Here is an 11,850-nt window from a genome sequence, read left to right on the forward strand (position 1 = left end):
CAGGAGTGGGAAGGGAATAGAGATTTTGCAGTATCCTTCCCCTGCCAAGCCCACCAAGCCATGCCATGCCCACCAAGCCACACCACGCCCACCAAGCCATGCCCACAGAACCAGCAGTAAAAAAATTTGTATCACACCACTGGTGCACATCACTTGTCAGAAACAGTTTATACTAAATAGACCTTGCTACTATGCAGTCCAGGTATGGAGCTAGTTGCTTCAAGCTGTTCCTGAAAGATGTTACATGCATGTTCTGATGCCATTCTAATGTGGGTTGCTGCACCTTCATATGAAAATAGTATAAATAATCAGTAAACATTCTGATCATTCGTTTATAAAGTTTTCAGGATGAGAAATTAGTCCTCACTGCATATAGTGCATATTTCACATTCCTCCACAATTCTTTCATAGACCCCCTTTGCACTGGCCAGTCTTCTTTATGCTGATAATTGTTTGGCAGACTTCCATATTCGTGGGCTGTTCACTCATCACAGCACATGTAATGCTTGCAACTGCTTTTATTTATTCCTGGTATATGATTAATTAGGCCATCTGTCTTTTATGTCCACCCCCACCCCCATACCCCCTTCTAACATGTTGTCGGTGCCACCAGGCTGTCAGTCAAGGTCAAGGGCTCACCCCAAGGTCTCAGTCTTTTCCTCTCTGTTGAGAAAATAGCAGAGACCTGATATTACCTCTTGAAACTTCCACACAAATGGCAAAGATATGAAAGGTTGACTTCAGCTGGCATCAATCATGATGAAGACAAATAGGGTAACCAGCTTCATAATCATAAATATTTGAGGAGGCGCAAAGTTTCAGCAGAATAAGACCAGGAAGATAACGAGTTCAAAGTTTAAACTTTTGTTGAGCAGTTACAAAGGAATGGAGTTTTAATATGGTTATTTTATACTAATTTGTTGTCTATGAGGAATAATTAAAAGCATTTTGCTAACCCGAATCATTACAAATTACTTGGGAAAAGTATTTTTTTAGTTGTAGTTGAGAGATATAGGCGTGGCTTTTTGGAGAGAGCTTGTAGATACAGAAACAATGTGTGGTTGTTTTTAAAACCACACCTTTGAAAACACCCTCTCTTATCCATTGTGCAGCAAGATGAGCCTCGTTCAAAGTTTCATGTACATGAAAAATGTAGATGGGAAGGTGTTAAAAGAACAAAGCAGATCTAGCATTGGCTTAGTTTTAAAGTTTATTGGCTTAGCACAGGATTTGACAACGCTATAATAATGACACTAGCATACTTATAACAATATTAACATTTGTTAACCTTGTCTTAGTCCAAGGGTGAGCAACTTTCTTTGGTCTGAGTGCTGTGTCATAACTACCAATCTTTAACTGAGGACTACATGGGGGTGTAACCATTTACACTGTGACACTGCAGGAGTTTTGAGGGATGAATTTTTGTGGATGTTTTCAAGGACTGAATGGTTTCAAACAGTAAGAGAATGACTTGAACTACTGCAGAGTTACCATTTTCCCCTTCAATTCTTCCCCTCTTCAACTTAGTATCTGGCAATGTGATCCTTTCCTGACAATTATAGATTAGGTTGCTCTTTGTCAAAATGTATTTTTTCCACTAGGCACCATTTCCTCTCCCCTGTCTCCATAGGGATTGTGAAGTTTGCCATGTGATTGTCTTCAATCTTCCTGATAACAGAAAGAAGCACCATTAGCAATCAGTGCTCCCTGTAAGCCAACTAACAGAAGACTGAAAATAAATAATGATTGAGGCCTCTGAGCTATTCTAAGGTAAAAAAACTTCTAAGGTTTTTTTTTAACCTCCACTACATAGAAAAAATAAATTGATGGACACATGTCTTTTCTTAAGTTTTCAGTATACTTTGTATGCCTTTGATTATTTGCAAAAAAAAGTGTAGGAATGATTTACATCAAGAAAAATATAAATATAACTTGCTGTCAAAACTATTTTTCTTCAAGTTGAGTTTTGTGTTGTTGGCAGTACAATATAATTTTGTAGCCACCACTGCAGGTGCACTATTAAGCTTCTGTGTGTGAATGATGAGTAAATGAGTAAATAATGCCTACCTTGAGTCCAGAGTTTGATATGAGAAATGAAGAAGAATTCAGATTATAAAGCTTATGAAAATGCAAGAGGGGAGAAAGACACTTTTCTTTGAAGTTGTGAGCTCGCTATATTTCAATAAATGAAAAAGAAAAAAAATAGAGCTCTGAAGAATGTTGGGCAAACGGGTACTTGAACATAATTGCCAAATATTGTAAGTGTTAGGGATAAGCAGATATAACCATTCTGATGTTGACAGTGTAACAGTGCTTGCCTATTGGATGGAGAGCACAAGGAAAAAATATGTTGAGTTATTTTGACTTACTGCTTTAGAAAGTGTAATACTATTAATACTATTAAGCAAAGAATTATTGGATAAGTGAAGAAAGTCCGTACTGTAAACAAATGAATGTAAGATGGACTTTAGAGGAATATGTGTGAAAATTAATATACTATTCATCAAAAACAATTAGCAATCCAAAATTGTTTCTTTCTGTTTGACTTGCCAAATTTTCATGGTTTGGTAACTTACACTGCATTAACTATAATGTGTTGCAGGTGAACTGCACTAAAAGTTCAGAAACTTGGCTGATACATGATATCACGCAGGTACAGTTAAGAGCTGGATAGCTCACTCATGTGCTAACATTTTTGTATAATTCAAGTCTATTCACTCTATCATATATGCATACTAATCAACAAATGTACAATCAACTTTCGCATTTTAGATACTTCTTAGAGACCTGCTAAAGAGGAAAAAGTAAGATGTGTATGTGCATGCTAATGTTAATGCACCCCCCCACTCACACACACATATACAAACCAGGGGTGGGATGCTACTGGTTCGTCCCAGTTCTGTAGAACTGGTAGCTCTGAAGAACAGCTGACACCAAACCGGTTTGCTGCGATAACCCTGCGATAACCATGCACATAACGCACTCTCACCAAACTGGTTGTAACACCAGTTGAATCCCACCCCTGATACATACACACACAGAGTCACTTGGCATAAAACTAAACTGCATGCTCCAGATTTTGTTCATTCCTTCCATTGTTTTGATCAGAATTCTGCCAAACTGACCAATTAAGTAAACAAATCATCTTATAATCTTATGTTCTTCCTCCTACCTTTCGCTTTATATAATATTATTCCCTTTATATACAGTCTTCATTTATATCACACAAGTTGTGCAGGCATCCTATGAGTAAACAGCATGTGTATTTTAATTTTTCTGCAATGACACCATCAATATCAGCAGCCTTACTATTTTTCAGCATTGTCACAGTTTTCATGACTTCCTTTTCATCAATGTTGATTTGAACATGAATGTTATAACATTTGTTTCAATTCCACTCTTTAATATTTCACTCTCATTCCTGTACAAATCTTTCTAGAATTCATTACTGATGAACATCCTAATTCATCATCACTTTAATTTTAACTCCATTCAGTCTACTGGAAATTCTATCTAAAGTCTCTTTCCATTCACTTCCAAAACAATTTTTAATTTTGATAAAATCACTTTTCTATATCTCTTAATCTTAGTTCTTCCTTTGGTCTTTGATTACATGTCTGTCTTATACATATTGTACAATTGTTATTTTGTTTTATTATTTCTTTGCACCAGTCTATTTCTTACATATTTTTCTCCCTCTGTCCATAGCCTCTTCATTTTACCAAGCATCTTTTTCGTACATTCGATTGACATAACTACAATGTAGAAAGCTGTACATCCTGACTCCTAACACATCACTGAGGAGACCCTGTTTCATATGCCAGTTTTCCTGATCCTAATGATGGGCCTTTGAGAAAGGCTCCCAGGGTTGATCTTAGCAAAGACAAAAACATTAGAATGAAAGTGACCTTTCTAATCATTTTTATTATGCTTGAAGTTAATTTCATATGAATCAGTATTTTAAATTAATCACCTCTACCTCCCCATTTATCTTACACTTAGAAAATAAACATATCTATACCTTTAGATTGGTTTATGTTCTTTTTAAAGAAACTTTTACTGCATTGTATGTTGGGGAATAAATAAGGGTACTCTTTTGGATCAGAATAGGATAGGAACTGATATAGATGCATACACACAGAGCCAGTTCTTAAACAAATAATAGTTTTATTTGATTTCCTTTTGAATACTATGGTATCCTAATTAATTACAGTAGTGATACTTTAATATACAACATACAAATAAAAGCATTATTGACAAAACCAATATGTGTCCTAATGAACGTGCAGAATAATAAAGGAAATAAAATGTTAGACTCCACCTTCTTACATCTCTTTCCCTTGTTTTCTATTTGTGCTTTATTCTGGCTTCTTCTTCGCGTCCTTATCTCAATTACTGATACTGGACTGTGAGTTTCTCCTGGCTATCTTGCTGTCAAAGCCGTTAACTTCCAAAGTTCCATTGTCCACATCTGAATCTCTATACATACAACACAGTCCCTCCTCTTATTTTTTCCATAAACTCACAAGTTACTCTAGGTGTTTCCTCTGAGTCTTCCTCTACATCCCAGGGACAGTAACAACAATAGACGCAATCTACATAGACTGCTGTAAAGCCTTTGATTGAGTGGTACATGACAAACTACTCCTAAAACTAAAATCTTATGGTATTTCTGGACAACTGCATAACTATAGAAGCATTCCTGTCAAACAGACAACAAATGGTCAAAATTGGGAGCGTCCTATCAAAGTCTGTACCTGTCAACAGTGGTGTCCCCCAAAGCAGTGTTCTAGGACCAACTCTCTTCATATTCTACATAAATGACCTCTGTGATCATATTAAGAGCAACTGTGATCTCTTCGCTGATGATGTAAAGCTGTTCAATACCACAAACAATACTGCCACCCTTCAAAAAGATCTTGACTATGTATCAGAATGGTCAAACAAATGGCAAGTTCAAATCTCAACAAATAAATGTGTTGTCTTACATATTGGCAAAAAAAACCAGAAAATAAAATACAACCTGAATAGTCAAGACCTTGTTGATGATCCAAGCTCTGTAAAGGACCTTGGAATACTCATCTCTAATGATCTAAGTGCTAGAGCCCACTGTAACTACATAGCCAAAAAGGCATTAAGAGTTGTTAACCTAATCCTACGTAGCTTTTTCTCTGGTAATATCACACTACTAACTAGAGCATACAAAACATTTGCTAGACCAATACTCGAATACAGCTTATCAGTCTGGAACCCACATTTCGTATCTATTAGCACAGTTGAGAAAGTCCAGAAATATTTCACAAGAAGAGTTCTCCACTCCTCTATTCGTTGTAGAATACCTTATGCCACCAGACTTGAAATTCTAGACCTAGAAAATCTTGAATTACGCCGTCTTCGGCCTGATCTAAGTATGGTATATAAAATCATACGTTGCAATGACTTACCTGGCAATGAATACTTCCGCTTCAACCATAACAACACAAGAGCACACAATAGATACAAACTCAAGGTTAGCTGCACCAAACTTGCTTGCAGGAAATACGACTTCAGCAACAGATTGGTCAGTGTCTGGAATACTCTACCTGACTGTGGTTTCTTCCCCAAACCCCAAAAACTTAAACCTTAGACTGTCTACTATTGACCTCACCCCTTTCCTAAGAGGTCTGTAGGGGGCGTGCATAAGCACACCAACGTGCCTACCGTCCCTGTCCTATTGCTTCTTTTATTTTTCTTATATGTACCCATTTCATGTATTCATAACTATGTATATACTTATACCTATTATCTTGTGATCGACAAATCAAAATAAATTAAATAAATAAATAAATAAATAAAGTTTGCCACAGCCAACTTGCCACAGCCAAGTCACCACAGCCAACTCACAATGGCCAATTCATTGTGGACAACTTGCCATGGCCAACTTGCCACAGGACAAGTTGCTATGGATTGATTCAACAATTCAATTTAATTGTTTAAAATAATTTTAAAAACATAGTCACCGAACCAGTAGGAGAACCAAAGGAGAGCCAGTGTGCAGATATTAAGGTGTTGGAGCAAGACAGTGAAAACTCAAGTTGAAATGCACCCTCTGTCATGGAACAACTTGGGTACTGTTCTGGAGAAATTTGAGGGACAAATTCATTCAGGCAATTTTGTTTTACATTATAATCCTGTCAATAGTGAAAATATATTTTGGTAGTGCATTTTAATTAGACAGAAAAATAGACTTAATTTTACACAGTAATTTGGGGCTAGTAATTAAGCTAAGAGAGAAGAAAATGTTTGATTGGAGAAGTATTTTTCCAACCCGTGCAACACAAATATCTTGATGTTTGAATATACTTTTCAGTGAAAACTATGCACCTTCCCACCAAATTATGTTTGCTTTCCAGACGGTCTCTTGTAGCAAATCTGTAATAATATCCCGAGGTTAAAAGGATATAAGCCTGTGTTGCATTAGACATGGTTGTATTAAAAATTTGGAATAAGATGGCATACTTTTGTATTCACCCACGAATAGAAATAATTTATGAGTTTCATCTTAGGAATGATTTGTGGGAGAACTTGCTCGAAAGAAATTGAGAGCCTTATAAAATGCTGTAGGAATTGAACAATGTGTTCCTTGTATATATACTGATTAACAATGGAAAATCAAGTTACATTTGGTAGGGTCAGCTAGGTCAGTCAAAGAAAATATACTAAGGATTGTAATTCTCTGAACAATGTGCTCTTGAATTTACATTATAGAGCTGTATGATAAATATGCTTACAGAAAAGTTCATTTACATTCAGATTCAAATTTTATATCTAATCCTGTAATCCTATTCATTTTCTTAATAAACATGTATTTGCTGTAAACATGTGTAAAATCTCCTGACATGCATTACAAGAAAATACTTTGTGGCTTTACAGATGTTACTAACTTATATTTACTAAAACTTTATAATTATAAATTGGCAATGGTGATAGTTGGCGGGAATTGTAATGAACATATTTCCACTGTGTATTTCCATAATGTTATTTGTGGATGCTTTCTCACACATAATCAGTTAATTCTGTCACATCTTGCCAGTTACATGAAATTATAGTTTAAAATGTGTAAGATTTTAAAATATATAAGATCTTAAATGTGTAAGACTTTAAAAGCCACGGATATTTAAAAAATTGTGTTCATAACACAAGGAAATTGCTAGCACTGTTCTGTATTTTTCCTAGATTAAACCAAGTGTAAAATTAAAGAATTAGTCACTTCAGTTTGTTTAATGAATGAAAATAGTTCTGCATTTCATGAATACTATTGTTTCATTTTAGATTTCTCATTTTTAGAAATGTACACTTCTAGGACATAACTGTGCAATTTTCTAATCTCTGAAGCATGTTACATTATCTTAACTTTGTGAAGTTAACATAACAATATATATTAATGTTTTGTGGAATTTGACCTGAAATGCAATTAATAAGTAATGTCTTCAGCAAAATGTAGACCTATTCATTTATTTGACTTGGCTACATATTCTATTCACTTCTGTGAATACAATAAGTTCTATCCAAATTCAACAAATAAATAAAAATAAAATTGAGGAATAGTTCCTTGTTAAAAAAAGATAGACTGAATAAACTACAGGAGTAAATAACCCAATCTGCATTGCTTCTCAGCATCTTTTGCAGCTCCCACTTGAAGTTTGCAGATATTAAGGGGAAAAATGGCATCCTCAAACCTTGTAAAAGCTTAAGTTATCAATTACAAAGCAAATCCCAAATCCTACAAAATGCTGGGGAGAGGTAATTAAGCAGCAAAATTATCCCTTAAACTTCTACAAATAAATCTCCCAAATACACCTTCAAAGTTGTCCGTAATAATATATGTGACATTGCCAGTCAGAACCTTTGCAGTTCTAACTGAGGAGCTGAAGAAGAATTTTTCTGTTATATAATAAGTTTGTACCTCAAAAGTTAGGAGTTTCATATCATGAAGATCCATATCAAAATAGAGGAAATGACTGGAGAAACATATCTTCTCCATACCAGAATGCACTTTCATGGAAAACTGATTGAACAATCAGCATCTGTCACAGGGACAATGGGCATTACATCCAAATGTTTTTTATAAAGGCTCAGCAAGACTGACTTGTTTACAACAGACAACAGATGGACATTTTCATATGGCAGTTTGACAACATGATGGAGCTATATATATAAAACTAAAAGGCACAAGTACCTTTCTCAACACTTTCCAAAGTTGGTGTACAAGATAAAATTATTCAAATCATACATGAGTCTTATCATCACCTGGAGCAGCAAATTGTGGGTCTCTACTCTAGTGTAGATAAGAGATATGTGGAATCTCCCCAGATGCTTGGATACCATGTCTCAAAGCCTGCATCTAGACATTGAATGAAACATTTCTTGAACAAATCTTTCTTCTTGCCTGTCTGAATGGCTGTCCAGCTGTTTAGAATTCATGCTGCTAGAAAGCTAAAAGGTATTGCATTATTCTACAAGATTCCATGTTTTTCATATATGGACTTATTGGCACTTGGGAAACTAATGGTTGTTCCCTTTAATCACATCTGACAAATTCCTATTATTTCCTAGAAAAACGCCTCAATAGCCAGCTCTACAGACCAATTCTTTCTATATCCATTTATTATTATATTGGTTTTGATATTTATAAATATATTCATGTAAAAAAAAATTAAGGCTACAATTTTATCTTTTTCAAAATTGCAGGCATAGATCATTGTAAATTATCAAAAGTTTCTTCTGCATCAAGAAAAATCAAAGCCACTTTCTTGTTTTTCTGGTTTATCTTGTTAACACACACACACACATTTCATGTATATCTTTGGAATCAATCAAGTCAGATTAGGGTATATAATTTCAGTTAAAAGCAGATTTATTCTATTTGCATTGTCACAAAAATATAATCTATATTGAATAAAGAAATACCTCTATGTTGGTTCAGTAATTTCTTTCTTTATAAATCGGAGCGCTAAGGGTTTCTTTCCATGAGTTTTTCATATTCTGAATCTAATTCATTACCTGAGCTAAAGATTTTACCAAAATTTCTTGGAGAGTCTTGTATTAAGTAAATCTTTTATTCTCTTCAATATGTTTTAATTTCCATGGCAAACTAACTTGTAATTTGGTATTTTTAAAAAATATGTAAATCACTATCTGGATCCCCAGTGAAATGCTCAGTAGCCATTCTCTGCCTGTCAGTGCATTTCTTGGTATGTGCCAAGTACCCAGGCCATGTTTTTTCAGACTCTTCTAATAAATAAATATAATCCTAGCATGCTGAAAAAGTATGAGCCTTCAACATATTGCAATTTGTATGTTTCAATAATGCTTCAACCTCACTTAGGCTTCAGAAACCTTATGCAATTAAATTAGTGGGTGAATACAGCCCAAGGTTTTACCTGCTTTCTGATACATAAGTCTTCAGTGCTGCACTTATTATGAAGCCATTTTGCGAGATTGCCATAACCCATTCTCAATATTTATTACATTATGCATATCATTTATGTTGATTTTAATCTGATTAGTGCTGGAGGCCTGTTGGTCACTTGGAGTCTGATATAACAGTGGCAGATAAGCCTAATATAATAAATAAATGAACAAAAGGAGTATTATAAGCACAAAAAGGGAGGCATGGTACAGTTGCAGTTATCTCAGATAGGCCATTCCACATAAAGTTGTATTTTTGCACCTCCTTGTACTCAGTATTGTTAATGTAAATGTTCCTTTATGTGTAGCAGAGATGGTGCTGCAGAAACCTCATATAACCCCTGGTCCACACCCTGGTACTAGATTGTAGCCTGTTGGGAATCAGGCTGCACAAGTGGGAGAGCATGGGAAGCTGCATTTGTGCAAACTATGCACAAGCAAAACTGTCCCATCTGCAGAGCTGGAAAGGTTGTGGACAGCTGTAATCAGTTTCCCATAAAGAACTTGAGTGTAGTTTACTTATTGTGCTTGTTATCACTCTGCCATCTTATTTGTCATGTCCTTTTCACACCACTGTTCTGTTGGTGGAGTAAAGGGTGATCTGGTAGGTTCTATCTGGTTGAGACTGGTAAGTTTATGTCATACCACTTTTCTGTCCTGCTAAAGAATCAGTAGTACTGGCAGCATCTTGCTCCCCACAGCCATTTTCTCATGGCTTTACTTCTTACTCATGTAAGTGATAGTTGCTCCAAAATTCTTAAATCTTTCTGCTCCAATCAAGCCACATTGGTGTGTGCGTGTGTGTGCTGTATTGCTGTTGCTTGCCTCTTTCCAATCAGCTGATGAGGATCTTCCCCTGGTCCTTTGGTTGCTCTCTTAGCTTACTTAGCCCTTTTTCATTTTGGCCTCCCGCCAGCATGCCAATCTGCTGGTTCAGAATACCAGGACACATTTTCCTGTAGTTGTCTTTCTCCTTTTCTTCACTCCCAGAACAGACAGGACAGGAAAGCCAAAAGCAATGTGTAGGAGTGAAGGATTTTCCTCCATAAATATGTAATAAGTCCTGCCCACTAATAACATAGGCACTGTTAACTCTTTGCTGTCAGCTCCATCTCCAGTGACTGATTCTTGTAACAATATTCAGATAAGGTAACAGACTGAAATGCTGTGTTTGTATGCTGACAATGGCAAGAATCAATCTGGCTTAACACTAGAAAAAAAAAACCTTGTCCAAAATACAATGTTAAGATCAAAAACTGAAAAATTGACAGTATATATTCATAACTGATGTCTAACCAAATTCAAGCAGCGTTTTTCATATACAGGTAATCCTCAAGTTACAAATACAATAGAACCTGCTGATTACATTCTTAACCCAAAGATTCATAGGAGTTAATCACGTTGAATGAACGTGAGAACTCCCTGCTTTCACCAGTCATTAAGTGCACGAGTATCTCAGGGTGGGGAAGAGCAGGGGGGCATTGTGCTTCTGACCACCCAACGCCTTCCCAACCCACTGAGATTTCTCATGCTCTCCTCCCTGCTAATCCTGCCCAACCAGGTTTACTTGCCTTTTGAAAATCTTGATGAGCTGTCTCCTCTCCAGCCTCTCTGCTGCGGTTTCATCTTGGGCAAAGGCTTGCCAAAGCTTAGAGAGAGATTGTGTCCCTCTAGGTTCCGATCATCTTTGCAAAAAGCCCTTGCCACCAAAAATGGAGCACCATCAAAAACTGAGCTATGCCAGCCCCTTCCTGGTGCTGTTTTTGATAGGAAAGGCTTTTTGCAGACAACCAGAGCTTACAGGGACACAATCACTCCTGCAGGCTTCAGCAAGGAAACAGAATATGTAGGAAAGTGCTGAAGAACTGAAGCCTTCCCTCTGTTTGCAGCCTTGTGCCATGGATCTCATCCAGGCCTAAATTTGCAGAAAACACAGGCCAAAACTAAGTAGTGAAATCTCACGCTATTGATCTCCTGGTATTTTAGGTCTCTGTTCTCTGCAAATGCACAGAAGGTCTGAAGCAACGAACCAGGCAAAGAAACCGAAGGCTCTGCCTCTGCAGATGTTCATAAAGGTGAACAATTGCTGTGGTGCTGCAACATTCATAATTTTGGGACTATGTCCTAAGTACTTGGGGGTGGGGGGTGGGGTCATAACTTTGAACAGTTACTAAATGAACTGTTGTAACTGGAAAATTACCTGTACAATATACCACATAGCAAGGCAAGTTAGTATCTTAAACTATTACATTTTATGGGGAAAAAAGAATCTATTTAAAAACTAAATTAAACAAAAAAACTAATTAAATTTAAAGGAAATAAGCACCATCCCCTAGAGCCAGAAATGACTAGCATGTATGTGTGAGAACCTTTATCCTTAATAGAAATAATAAATAGATA

This window comes from Pseudonaja textilis, chromosome 4, assembly GCF_049901715.1.
Source record: "Pseudonaja textilis isolate UNSWEBS1 chromosome 4, rPseTex1.2, whole genome shotgun sequence".
NCBI classification, from domain to species: Eukaryota; Metazoa; Chordata; class Lepidosauria; order Squamata; family Elapidae; genus Pseudonaja; species Pseudonaja textilis.